Source organism: Impatiens glandulifera, chromosome 1 (genome assembly GCF_907164915.1).
Source record: "Impatiens glandulifera chromosome 1, dImpGla2.1, whole genome shotgun sequence".
Lineage (NCBI taxonomy): Eukaryota > Viridiplantae > Streptophyta > Magnoliopsida > Ericales > Balsaminaceae > Impatiens > Impatiens glandulifera.
In genome coordinates this window covers 58,601,464-58,615,593 of record NC_061862.1, presented here as the reverse complement: position 1 = coordinate 58,615,593, position 14,130 = coordinate 58,601,464, and the positions used below count along the sequence as shown (strand labels likewise).

The 14,130-nt window shown below is 30.0% G+C and overlaps 1 pseudogene; it reads left to right on the top strand.

The window, feature by feature from the left end:
• Positions 1-4,521: 4,521 nt before the first annotated feature.
• On the top strand, positions 4,522-11,552 carry LOC124929042 (annotated as a pseudogene).
• The last annotated feature ends 2,578 nt before the right edge of the window (positions 11,553-14,130 follow it).

The following is a 14,130-nucleotide window of genomic DNA, read 5'->3' as shown; positions in this document are numbered from 1 at the left end:
ACCTCCACACTCTTGAGGAGAGTGAAAAAAAATCATATAGGTGGGAATAGATGTCAAAACACTCTTGATGAGAATCAAATGACCCTCTTATGGGATCATTTTATTTTTCTAAATTGATAACTTACCTTCCATCTTAGTGATGATCGAGTTCCAAGAGGCCTTAAAATGAGTTTTAGCATCCAATGACATACCAATGTTAGAATCTTTTGTCTAAATCTTTATTCCTTAAGTCTACATTCTTAATACTCTATGTCGATAAATTAAGACAAACATAAGTTGTGGAAACATATTGGGATCTAAAATGAAGAACGGTTCATTAAGTCGTTATTCGTTATTCTTCGGATCTTCTCTTGATCTTTGATCTTCTTGTTCTAAATCTGGACCTGGATCGTAATGTCTGATGTGAGTGGGGTTTAAGTCTTCTAACTCCTATCGATAACCTTCTTGAGTGTTCTTGGGAGATGAATATAAACTTTTTGTCTAATGAAATAAACATAATAAGTAGGCTATCTATATGGGTTGGGGACCTAGTCCTAATATAACCATTTATTATTCGGCCAATCAGCGAAATAATAAATGGTATTTCTGCTTCTACACAAATATATCCCCATATTTATTATAGATTCTAAATAAGTTCATAATCTTTATGTTTTAATAGATCACTTTAATTGGACTTTAATCTTTATATGATAACAACTAATACACAATTACTAAATAATATATGTACCCAAATATTGAAATAATTCAATCAAGAAATATATATATATATATATATATAACAAGGATGACACAATACCGAAACCCATAACATTGGCGAGCCATGTTCTTCTCCTTAATAAAAGAAAGTCTGAAAAAACAACAAATTTTCCAAGATTAACCCGTAGGCCAGAGCAAGCACTGAATAATCTCAGGGTATCGCGAAGTTACTTGAAAATCATATAAGTGGTTAGAATCATGTAGAGAGAATCATCGGCAAAAAGCATATGAGATATGGAGAACGAAATCATCCTTTCCCCAAAATTCAACCTACGGGTAAGTCCCACATTTTCTGCAAAATCCATCATTTTGAAAGAGCTTCCATGACAATAAAAAATAAAAAATCAGACAGCAGATTATCATATCTAATCCCTCAAGAGCTCTCAAAATAATTATGAGAACTCTCATTCACAATAACTCAGAACTTGGTTGTTAAGATACAAAATTTTATCCAACCAATCCATTTTTCATTCATTCTCATTTTGTCCATGAAGTTAAATAGAAATTGTCAATTAATATGATCATAACTTTTTCAATATCTAGCTTAACAAAAATTATATTTATCGCCTTCCAAATTAGCCAAGTCAATACACTCGTTGACAATTAATACCGCATCAAAAATATGGTGTTTCTTAATGAACGTATATGATTCTTAAAGATGACAATTCATAGTACCCCGCGTAGTATATTAGCCAAATACTTCGATATGATCATATAAAAATAAGAAACCAAATTGATAGGTTTGAAATTCTCCACATCAATAGTTCCTGGAGCCTTGTAAATGAGATAAATCAATGTAGAATTTCAACTTCTATCAAATGATGAGAAACGATAGGAGTGGTCGATAGCTTCCATATCTTTCTTAGGAAAATGTCACTATTTCTTATAGAAAGCCAATGTAAAATCATCGAACTCCGAAACCTCATCGCTACCACAGCTTAATAGTCTCTTCGACCTTCTCCACCGTAAATCTCATTTTGAACCAAATTAATGGAGTCGATAATAACACTTAGCTACAAATTGTCGGGTCCTTGCACCACAATGTATGACTCGTTATGTGAGTGTAAACGTGTCATTAATTTGCGGGTTGACAAGAAATTGACTTGATAAGAGTTTGGTGGCATAATTTGGAATTCAATTTTTATTTGGGCTAAATTCTTGTAATGCAATGTGATAGACCAGGTGAACAAAACAAAATCAACATAATCGGTTTCTAATGCAAATGCAATTATTTTTAGCGATTTATCTGTCTTCGGCTGGTCGTCTTAATGGAAATGTGAAGTGAAGAAGTAGATGTCATCGCAAGTTATCTTGTGCTTCTATTTAGTTATGAACAAAATCATAATTTGTGTTTCTAAATATATGTTTCGAGTTATCTTGTAGAGTTTAGAGATGTACTCAAATACACACATGTAATGAGTGAAATAAACAATTTTGAGTTGCTACATGGAGTAGTAGCTGAACTCAAGACATCGATCTCATGTCATCCCAAAAGATTGAGGCAAATATTGAAAGGCCATAAAATGAGAGGTAGTTGTCCAAGTTAAGGTTTTGCACAGCGGTAATATTAACATATAGATAAATATCATTATCTTTCCTGTCATTATAAACTAATATTTTTTATTCAATCAAAGAAATGAAAATTTGAGAATTTTTTTATTGTTCCAATAGATTATTTTTGAGCTTTTTGCTATTAACTCATATGTTATAATTTTTTTCAACTCTAGTTTGTCAATGATGAATGTTATTTTGTTTATCCTTGATTGATTTTCCTTAATTCTCTAATTAATTGATCTATTTGTATATATTTTATCACTTATTTTCCTCATGGAGTAATGGTTCTATTCCACTCCTTACATGTAGAAAAGAGAATACAAAGAGATCTTGTTATTATTGTAGCAAAAGATGTTATCTTGTATTTACACAAAAGAGACTATTAATAGGCAATTAATAATTATCCGTTAGACAAAAACCTTCCAACTTGTTAACTATTGAGTTTATCTATGAACTCACTAATAAATATAACTAATATATTACATATTTTTAACACTCCCCCTCAAGTCAGGAGTAAAGAGATTGATTACTCCTAACTTGTCGATGATGCTATCAAAGTTTCTTTTATCTAGAGCCTTCGTGAAAATATCAGCAAGTTGATCTTTGCTAGGTACAAAGGGGGTTTCAATTTCACCAGATTGAACTTTCTCACGAACAAAGTGACAATCAACTTCAATGTGCTTGGTGCGCTCATGAAATACTGGATTTGATGCAATATATCTAGCAGCATTATTGTCGCAATACATTTTTATGGTCTTGAGCTCTACTCCCAAGTCTTTGAGAATATATTTAATCCAAATGAGCTCTCCAGTAGTAGCCGCCATAGCACGATATTCAGCTTCGGCGCTTGAACGGGAAACAGTATTTTGCTTCTTACTTTTCCACGCCACTAGATTTCCTCCAACAAATGTACAAAAGCCGGTAATGGACTTTCTATCAAAGTTTCCTGCCCAATCAGCATCAGTATAACCAATGACGTCAGTGCGGTTGTTTCGCTTCATCCATATGCCTACTTCAGGAGTAGCTTTAAGATAATGTAAAATTCTGTAAACAGCAGAAAGGTGTGAAGTTTTGGGAGCATGCATGAATTGACTTACATTGTTATCTGTAAAGGTTATATCGGGACGAGTAACTGTTAGGTAGATAAGTTTACCTACAAGTCTTTGATACATACTAATGTCATAAAGAGGTGTACCTTCTTTAGTGTTTAATTTAGCAGTTGTTTCAATGGGATTTTTTGCGGGTTTTGCAGCAAGCTTACCAGTTTCTTTTAATAAGTCCAAGACATATTTTCTTTGAGAAAGAAACAAACCTTTCTTAGAATGAGCAATTTTTATCCCAAGGAAATACTTGAGAGTGCCAAGATCTTTAATATCAAACTGATTTTGTAGTTACTTTTTAACCTTGAGGATATCACTTGAGTTATTACCTGTTACTATAATATCATCCACATACAAAAGTACAATAGTAGTAGTATTGATAGTAGTTTTAATAAAAAGAGAAGAATCAACAGAGCTTTTTCGAAAGTTATGATGAACAAGAGCGTTACTAAGTTTAGAATACCATGCCCTTGGAGATTGCTTGAGTCCATAAATAGCTTTATTCAACTTACAAATAGATTTTGAGTTAAGATTTTCCTTATATCCTTGTGGGATAGACATATATACTTCTTCTTGCAGATCGCCTTGAAGAAAAGCATTTTTTACATCCATTTGATGTAAATCCCAATTTTAATTTGCAGCAACAGATAATAATATCCTTATCGTGTTCATTTTTGCTACAGGTGCAAAGGTTTCCTCATAGTCTAATCCATAAGTTTGGGTGTATCCTTTGGCAACAAGTCGGGCTTTATATCTTTCAATTTTTCCTAAGCTATCATACTTGATTTTGTGTATCCATTTACAACCAACCACTTTCTTACCTTTAGAAAGAGGGACAAATGTCCATGTATTATTCTTTTCTAGAGCCTCTAATTCGTTATGCATGGCAACACACCAAGTAGGGCTAGACTTGACTTCTTAAAATGTTTTTGGCTCTATTTTATTAACAGATGTGATAAAAGCATGATATTCATTAGATACATTTTCATATGATAAGTATTTTTGAATAGGATACTTTACCGAATAAAGATGATAATCTTTAAGTTTTTTCGATGGTTGAACAACCCTTGAGGACCTTCGAACATTGTCATCCCTTGTAGTTGTTTCTGAAATGTCTCTGGATATAGATTCATTATTACCTTCTCCCCTGAAGGTGTACTTAGTGTCTCATGAGTAGTGTCTGGAATGTCACTTTGAGTTTCATAGTCATTATTTGTGACCGAATCATTGTGACTTTCTTCTTGTGGGATATCACATGGTGTCCCTTTTTCTGCTTCTTTATTTTGAGAAGTATTTGAATCACTATCAGAAAATATATTTCTGCAAGAACAATTCATATTCATGGGAAATACATGATCTTGCCAACCAAACTCATTGAGATCATCATTAGTATCCTCCTTATTTTTGTAATAAAACTCATCTTCATTAAAGATGACATTACGAGAAATATAGAGTTTTTTAGAAATAAGATCATAACATTTATATCCCTTTTGGATAGTCGAATAACCAAGAAAAATATCTTTAAGTGATTGAGGACTTAATTTATCAATATGGTTTATATGCACATAACATACACAACCGAAGACGCGGAGATGATTAAGGTCACTTTTCTTGTTTTTTAATTTTTTTTACAGGACTCAAATTATTAAGAATGCTGCTAGGAATGCGATTAATGAGATGAGTAGCAGTAAGTAAAGCATCAGACCAAAATCTTTTTGGAACAATAGATTGAAATAATAGAGAGCGAGTAACCTCAAGAAGATGACGATTTTTCCTTTCCACCGTACCATTCTGGGCCGGGGTATGGACACAAGAGGTTTGATGTATTATACCTTTTGTTATATTCAGTACCATTGTCAGTTCTAAATCATTTTATTGAATCTTGAAATTGGTTTTCAATAAAAGAAACGAACTCTAAAAATTTTGAAAATACTTCTGATTTATCGTGTAGCAAAAAATCTAGGTGGCTCTTGAAAAATTATCTATGAATGAAACATAATATTTAAAATTATTATAAGAAGTAATAGGTGTTGGACCCCAAACATCAGAATGAATTAACTCAAAAGGAACTTTAGATATACTATTTGAATTATGAAACGGAAGTCTGACTTGTTTAGCAAAATGACATACATCGCAATCTAAAAAATCAAACTTCGATTGAAATAATTTTCTAAGCACATACTTTGATGGATGTCCTAAACGACGATGCCATAGAAAATCAGAATTATTCTTGGATTGTAAAGCATAACTAGAAAGTTTAATAATGTAAAGGTTATTTTCAAGTCTTCCTTTACCAATCGTGATCCCGGTCGACCTTTCTTGAAAAACAACATCAACGTCAGAAAAAATAACTAAACAATTAAGGTCCTTTGTGATTTTACTAACCGAGATTAAATTTGGTGATGATTCAGGAATATACAAGACATTATTGAGCTGTTTTGAGAAAAGTTTAATTGATCCAATTCCATGAATGGGAATACTAGAATTATTAGCTACTTTAACGTTTTGATTGAGTTTTTCCAAATTTAAATTTTCAAATAATTCTTTATTTTTAGTGATGTGATATGTGGCGCCGAAATCAACAATCCAATAGTTTGAAACGGAATTGAAATTAGAAGAATGCGCAGAAATACCTAGGTCCACTTGATTAGTGGACTTTTCTTGTCGGGTTTTCATGAATTCAGAGAATTGGAGAAAGAGTTTTAAGTTGTCTGGATCCACACCATGTATTTTATTATGATTAGGCTTTGGAGTATTCCCTTCAGCTTGGGTCTGCTTGTTTGAAGGGAGAGTCCAATCTGAGAAACTCTCCACCTTAAAAACGTTAGAAGCCATTTCTTCATTTGACCCAATCAGATTCCAGTTTCTCATTATACTGTCTTTTCCGTTTCCTTTGGCGAGAAATCCTCTCTGACCATTTCTGGTGGCCATTGCTGGTTCTCTTCAAATCGATGAAAAAGAGAAAAAAAGATTCAGATAGCCACTTGGGCTTAGAGAAAATAGAAAAAATAATATGAGAATAATAAACAGTTATGAAGAGAATCAGAGTCTGGCGAGATTATATTGTTGTTCCTCTCCAATCTAATAAAGAAAGAGAAAAACAAAAGATTTAGAGAGCCACTTGGGCTTGGTGAAAATAGAAGATCTAGTTCCTCTTCAATCGGATGAAGAAAGAGGAAAACAAAAGATCTAGAGAGCCACTTGAGCTTGGTGAAAAAAGAAGATCTAAGGTCAGATTTTCAATAGATTAGATTGAGCCGGATCAACCGTGTGATACCATGTAGAAAAGAGAATACAAAGAGATTTTGTTATTATTGTAGCAAAAGATGTTATCTTGTATTTACACAAAAGAGACTATTAATAGGCAATTAATAATTAGTCGTTATACAAAACCTTTCAACTTCTTAACTATTGAGTTTATCTATCAACGACTAATAAATATAACTAATATATTACATATTTTTAACAAAATCATAATAATTGAAAAGTTTTATTTTATGAAATAGAGTGAGAGATGAAGCCGGCAATATGAGTGAAAAACATTACAAGTCCAATGACCAATGGGCCTACAATCCCCATATACCATTTCCAAGAAAATAACACATTTAACATAACTTTTAGATCAGCCCATCTCATTCATCCCAATCTCTACTACTCTAGTTATTTGTGATATAAAAAAAAATTTAAAATAAAAAATTAGTTAGAGGGAACCCAAACTTTTGGATGAACGTTGATGGACAGGTAGGGCAAATTCAATAATCAACCAGGTTTTCTTTTAAGAACATATTTTGGTTATGCAAGGGGTAATTATTACAACTTTTATGTTAAAAAATATTTAATTAATTTACACACTAATAAACAATATTCAAAATGTTATCAAAAGATAATATATAATATTTGAATGATCGAATTTAGGGTATAACATGCATATAAATTAACTCAGTACGAAATTAAATTTATCCAACATAAGGACTAACCTAACTTGTCCTCTTTCATTTGTTTGCATTTTAAGAAATTGAGTTCTTGGAAGTATCAATTAATCAAGAGAAACCCAATCATCAAAATATCATATTGGTGGTTGGTTTGGAACAGCTAGTCTGTGAATATTAATATGATTTTATAGGAGATAACCTATTATTGAACGGAAAATTGTATAGTTTAAAGTTAAGAATAAAGGAAGGCTCTGTTTGATGAATTAGAATCAAGATAACACAAAACAAACAAGGCTTAAGCAATTAGTAGAAAAAAAGAATCGAAGAAACTATTTGGCTGCACATGATGATATTTGGCTTTTTACCTGCATAGAAAAGAAAGCTGAAATAGTAAACAAACAAACAAACAAAGGAGCAAGCAAATGACAAATTGTAATATTTTGGAAGATTATGAGTCATATATATATATAAGCACATAACATGATTCCACTTAATTTAATTGTGCACATGCACTAAATCTCATATAATTCTAAAACAAATTCCCAACCACTGTGTTATGCTTCACATGCCAATATTAATTTAAATATCTTTAGTCTATGATAAAATATTCATTTTGTTTTAAAGATGCAACAATTCCATTAATCTAATACTTATGTGGAAGGAATAAGATGAATGTGGTGAAAATTAAAATAACTATATAAAAAAAAGGAATACAGAGCAAGTCATGAAAAAAATTATCACGACTCAAACTGATTTTCATGGATAACTCCAGCTCGTTTCGAAAGCCATCTTCAAATGACCCATCTTTAGGAACCATGAACTTCTATTTTGTTATAGTATATAAATATAGTTGTGCGTTTTAAATGTGATTATTTGATTTTGTTAAGTTATTTTTTGCGACACATATTTTGTTTAGAGAAAATGAGATGTAATTAAGTCGAGTTCTAACCTATTGTAATTTTGTAATTATTTTTATTATTAATATAAGTTCTTTCTGGCAGAGGGATGTGTTTGAAATATATTAGATTATTAGGCTATATATATTTCAACTATTTGCAACTTATAATTCATTCATCCAAATCAAATAATATTTTCTCCATTCTTGAATAGAAACCATAATTCTGGTAGTTTTTCACTGCATAGGTAACTTCAGATCATAAATAGGTAAGAAAAAGGTCGCCAAAGTTAACCAACTAATCAGATCAAACTATTAAAGACTCAATAATATAAAAAAATATTATCCTTTTCTAACTTTTTGTTAGGTAACATGGTCCATATATATTAAGCCAAATTCTTTTGTCACACCATTCACTTTAACATGTTGCTGCTTATACTATATTTCTTTTTTAAATTGCATTACTTATATTAAAAATTAATACAACTTTGTACGGTATATAAATAGTTGTTCAAATCAATTACATATTTTAATATATATGCTTAATTATTAATTATGGGATCCCACATTTCTACTCAATATTTATATGCTTAAACCTAAATGTCATCTAAAATATTAATTAATAAATTTAAGTTTCCGTAAATTACATTTGAGAGTTATTAATATAGATAATTATAGTGATATATTTTATTTAATTTTATTAATTAAGATAACTTATGTGACAAGAGTGGCTCTTAAGAGATCGATTTTCATTTAAAACATCTTAAATGAAAGTAAAAGTCATTGAGGTGTCATGTTAGTTTCTTATATTAAAAAAAATGATATATTTGATTTATTTAAATAATGAATTTTGTTATTTTATTTAAAGATATTGTTTATTTATTTGATTATTTGTTTGAATATATTAATTTTAAATAATATTGTAATCATTTATAAATTAATTATATGTTATTAAAATAAAAATATGATGTTTAAATTTAAAAATGAAACCTTCATCAATTTAATATTAAAATTATTCATATAATTATTAAAAATAATATGATAATATACCCATTAATCACATATCGAGATTATTTTACAAATGTAACGTGAGAATAACATTTAGTCTATTTGTAGTTAAACTAAACTTTTGAATAAATTTTAACATTTTTATACTTAAATTTAAAAATTTAATGAGTTTGGTATATTTTGTTATGCATTTAAAAGCTTTTAATTATTAATTGTTAAATTTAACCATGCATTATATCTTTTGAAAAAAATATATAAAAATTTGTGTATATGGCATGTTTTCGTTTCATATATATAATAAAGGTAAAAAAAATGAAATTTAACACGTATGAATGACCATATCTAATCTGCAATATTTTTCTTTATTCTAAATCAAGAAGAAATGAGCACTTAAATTAGTCAATACCAATTCAAGTAAATATATGCTTGTAGACATCAAATATATAACAACACTTAGATAAGAGAACTTCATACTCCTTTATATGGAACTTGTATATCAAATGATTCATGTTTCACATGTTTAATTTTTAATAATTTACTGAAATATTTTTATAATATTATTATTTAAAATTAAATTTTATATATAATTTAAAATTATTAATTTTTAAAAAAAATTCTAATTAAATAAATATAGAATTAAACCATATAATTTAATACAATATTTTGAGATAATTATTTACTAAAATAAATCACTTTTTCATCAACTCATACTCAGTTATTAAATATCTCATCCAAACAAAGCTTAGGATTCTTGGTTTAACACTCCATCTTACTACTAAACAATCTTATCTTAAATACTTCATAATCCTGCAGGCTGTTGAAGAATATTTTGTTGGTATTAATTTATTTATTTTTTGCTACAAATGTGGGTTGGATATTAATTTGTTTGTAGATATCAATTCATACAAAGCAACAAGGCCTACCTACCTAGCTACAGATATTTTAACAATAGTTTTTGAGAGATTTGATAAATAAAGTCACATGGAAAAACTTTATTTGGTATGAAACAACCACTGCCTTGGAGATACTTTTTACTTTCAGTAAAATCCTTTTTCACTCTTTAACTATGGTTACTCTTTTACTATATATATATATTCAACACAATTTATCTCTTCCTCACTAACCCATATCCATCATCTATGTACTATGAATCTCCAAAGACATCATCCACAAACCAATATCAACCACCACTGCATAGTCACTCTTAAGGGTAATAACTCATATGTATCTTCACTAGCCATAGCAGGAAAATCAATATGTGTAGGCAGTTCCAACAAAGAAATTCGCTTGTGGAAACGTGACGAATTGATCTCAGGACTCGACCATGATCATCTAATCGACGGAATTAACATGTTAGCAGCAGGGAAGGGAAATGGAGCCGTGAAGTGCCTCGTGGTCTTAACCGATAAACTCTTTAGCGCTCATCAAGACCATAAAATTCGTGTCTGGCAAATTAATGATGAAACTAGTGGAGTTGATAACCATAACTTATTAACACACTTGGCTACACTCCCAACACTAACTGACAGAGCTATTAAGGTTCTAAACCCAAAGAACATGGTTCAAATCCGACGCCACAAGAAACAAACATGGGTTCATCATGTGGACACAGTTTCCTCATTAGCCCTGTCCCCTGATGAATCTCTTCTATATTCGGTTTCGTGGGACAGGACACTAAAAGTTTGGCAAATAAACAATTTCAAATGTTTGGACTCGGTCACGAACGCCCACGACGACGCGATAAACGCTGTTGTTGTATCCAACTATGGAAATGATCATGATCACCGAGTCTACACTGGATCGGCAGACATGAAGATTAAGGTATGGAAAAAGGACATGATCAATGGAAACAAACATTGTTTAATACTAGTAGCCACACTAGAGAAACATAACGCGGCTGTGAATGCACTCGCGGTTAGCTCAGACGGGTCGGTTCTATATTCGGGCGCTAGTGACGGGTCAATAGTGGTTTGGGTGAAAAACGGTTATGGGAATAGTTATATGGAGGGTGTGGGAGAGTTAGTTGGGCATACCAAGGCAATATTGTGTTTAGCTGTGGTTGGAGATTTAGTTTGTAGTGGATCTGCAGATAGAAATATAAGAATTTGGAAGGAAGTGGATAGATATTGTTACTCATGTTTTGCAGTGTTGGAGGGTCATAGAGGACCTGTTAAGTGTTTGGCAGCAGCAAGAACTAACAATAATATCATACATGATACAACATTAGGTAATAATTCATATGTTCTCTATAGTGGAAGTTTGGATTGTGAAATGAAAGTCTGGCAGATTTTTGTTTCCCTTCCATAGGTTTGTTACTACATTTTCTCTAAATGTTTAAGCATGCATGTATGTGTTGGTTGTATAAGAAATAGAATAGACTACTATGAAATGTAACCAATAATGAATATTTATTAAGGTTTTTCTATGAGAGTTATAAAGATGTTTTTTTTTAAAACACCAACTAATATAAAAATCTTGACATTTAATTGTGCCAATAATGTTTTATATATGTATAGATATATAAATTCATAATCATTTTTTAAGACGTGAAAAGTGGTGGCTCACTTACTTTTCATAAGATATCTTTAACCTATATTATATATCCCTTATATTCTTAAGCAACTGATTAGCGTTACAAATATATTAGAATCCAACATAGTAACGCGATAAAATGTCATGAGTTCTACCTTTGAATCCTTCTTATCACATTAAGCTTTATCGACACATCAAAATTGTTATATCATAAAATGTATTATTAAACTCATTTAGAAATTTTTATTTAGATTTCACTCTTATGCTTTCTATAGTGTTAGGTTTATGTGGCCTAACATTAAGTTTTCTTTTGTCGTGTAACCTAATCACATTGTTTACTACTTAACACTGAGGTTTGGAGTGCTCTAAGAAAAAAAATTATTTTTATTGTTTTTATTTTAGATATATTTTATATTACGTCAAATATAATATTTTTCTACTATCATTAACTAAAATAAGGTGAAATGTTATTTTAATATATATTATGGCTTAAAGTTTAAATTTACTTTTTCATAACAAAAAATTAATTTAAAGATTTGAGATTTTGTTTTTACTGATTTATTTTCTGTGTTTTTATTAACTTATAACATATAATTTTGTGATGACTTGTATTAAACTTAATCTGAATAGTTGATGATAATATTTGTACTTTTAATTATAATTTATTTGAAAAATGTTGATGAATCATCAAAAATGTTGATGAATGATGAAAAATATTTTCCGGATAAAATGATTTAGAGTGGACTAATAAAAAGGAATTCCCTCACTAATTATACTTTCCTTGTATGTTAGTACTTTTCATAGTACTCTTTCATCTTATTTTATTTCATTTCTCAAGAATTTGACACCTCACAATCTTTGGACCACACATTTCTATTTAATATAATAGATAGGTACGTACATTAATTAATTTCATTGAAATAGCAATAATAACAACCTAATCTAGGTACATATTAGTAAAATTAGACTTTGTTACATTCTTTTATTTCTTTACTACAATCTAATGACTATAATACTAAGCCTATCTTCAACTTTTGAGACTAAAATAGTAAAATATAGTCATTCAAAATTTGACCTTTTAACCTACCTAGTCTATTTTTCAACCACTACATAACGTTTATATTAGGACAGATGTCCACAAGTTAAGAAAAGCAAAGTTCACCACAACAATATATAATCTCAAATTTTCTGTAATTGAAGTGTTCACAAATAAGGATAATATTTCATAATACAGATCAATTATCAGCTACAGAATAACTCAACTTCATTCATCAGTTTTGCCCTTCAACTTTTGAAACCTTTTTCATTTTGTCCCATAACTAATTAACACCCACAAATAACATCCAACTTTCAATCTTGGCTATTTGCCAGCCTGTTAATACCATTCAAGAAAGCATTTATTTGGGCTGGGTATGACCCGGGTTTCATTCTGTCACCGTAACAATATTGTCGTTATAAAATGTTAATTTGGTTGAGACTCATAGTTAAGTGGTAGAACGCAGAAAATGCTAATGTCTTTAAGGTCAGACATATATAGTGATGTGCAAATATTATTTTATATTATTTGTAAATTAGTATTGTAATTATATATTTGAATTAATGAAATTATTATTTTATAAAAATAAAAAGTCAAATATTTGATGTTTAAAAAAATTAGAAGAAGCCAAAAAATAGGTTGTGAAGGAGGACGGCTAGAGTGCAATTCCAATTTTATGGAACCCTTGAGAGTTGACTCACATGGGAAGACAGCCATTTTCTTTCTCACGGTCTCACCAAAACTGGCTACAAAACCAGACAAACTATTCTGAAAAATTAAATATGTTTTTGCATGTTGACATTAAAATTTATGATCTAAAGTTTTTGAGGCATAGAAAATATCACAAAATCATGTCGAACCCCGAGAATTGGGCCGTCACAAAACCATGTAGAAAATTTGCTTTTAGTGAGATTAGAACTAATAAGTAAATGAAAATTACAATTTTTCATCTTATACCACTAACTAAGCTACACACTCAAGGTTAAAAAACAAAATAAATTTAACTAAAAAGTCTTTTTTTATTAAATACTGCCTTAGCCCGTGTGTTTGTCAGGCTTGCCTAAGGCTTACCTAGGGCCTCCCTGATTGTAAATGATTATACAAACTTTCTCTAAAGAACAAAATCTGATTTAAAAAATATAATGAAATAAAAACTCAAAACTGATGTTAAGGAATATCATTTGTTTTTCTTTCATATATCTAGAACAATTATAAGAGCATAAATTTATAGTGAAGTCTTTTAGATTGGAATGGTAATTACTTTTTCAATAACGATAGTTGCAAATGCTTTGATAAAACTCAAATCTTAAGAGTTCT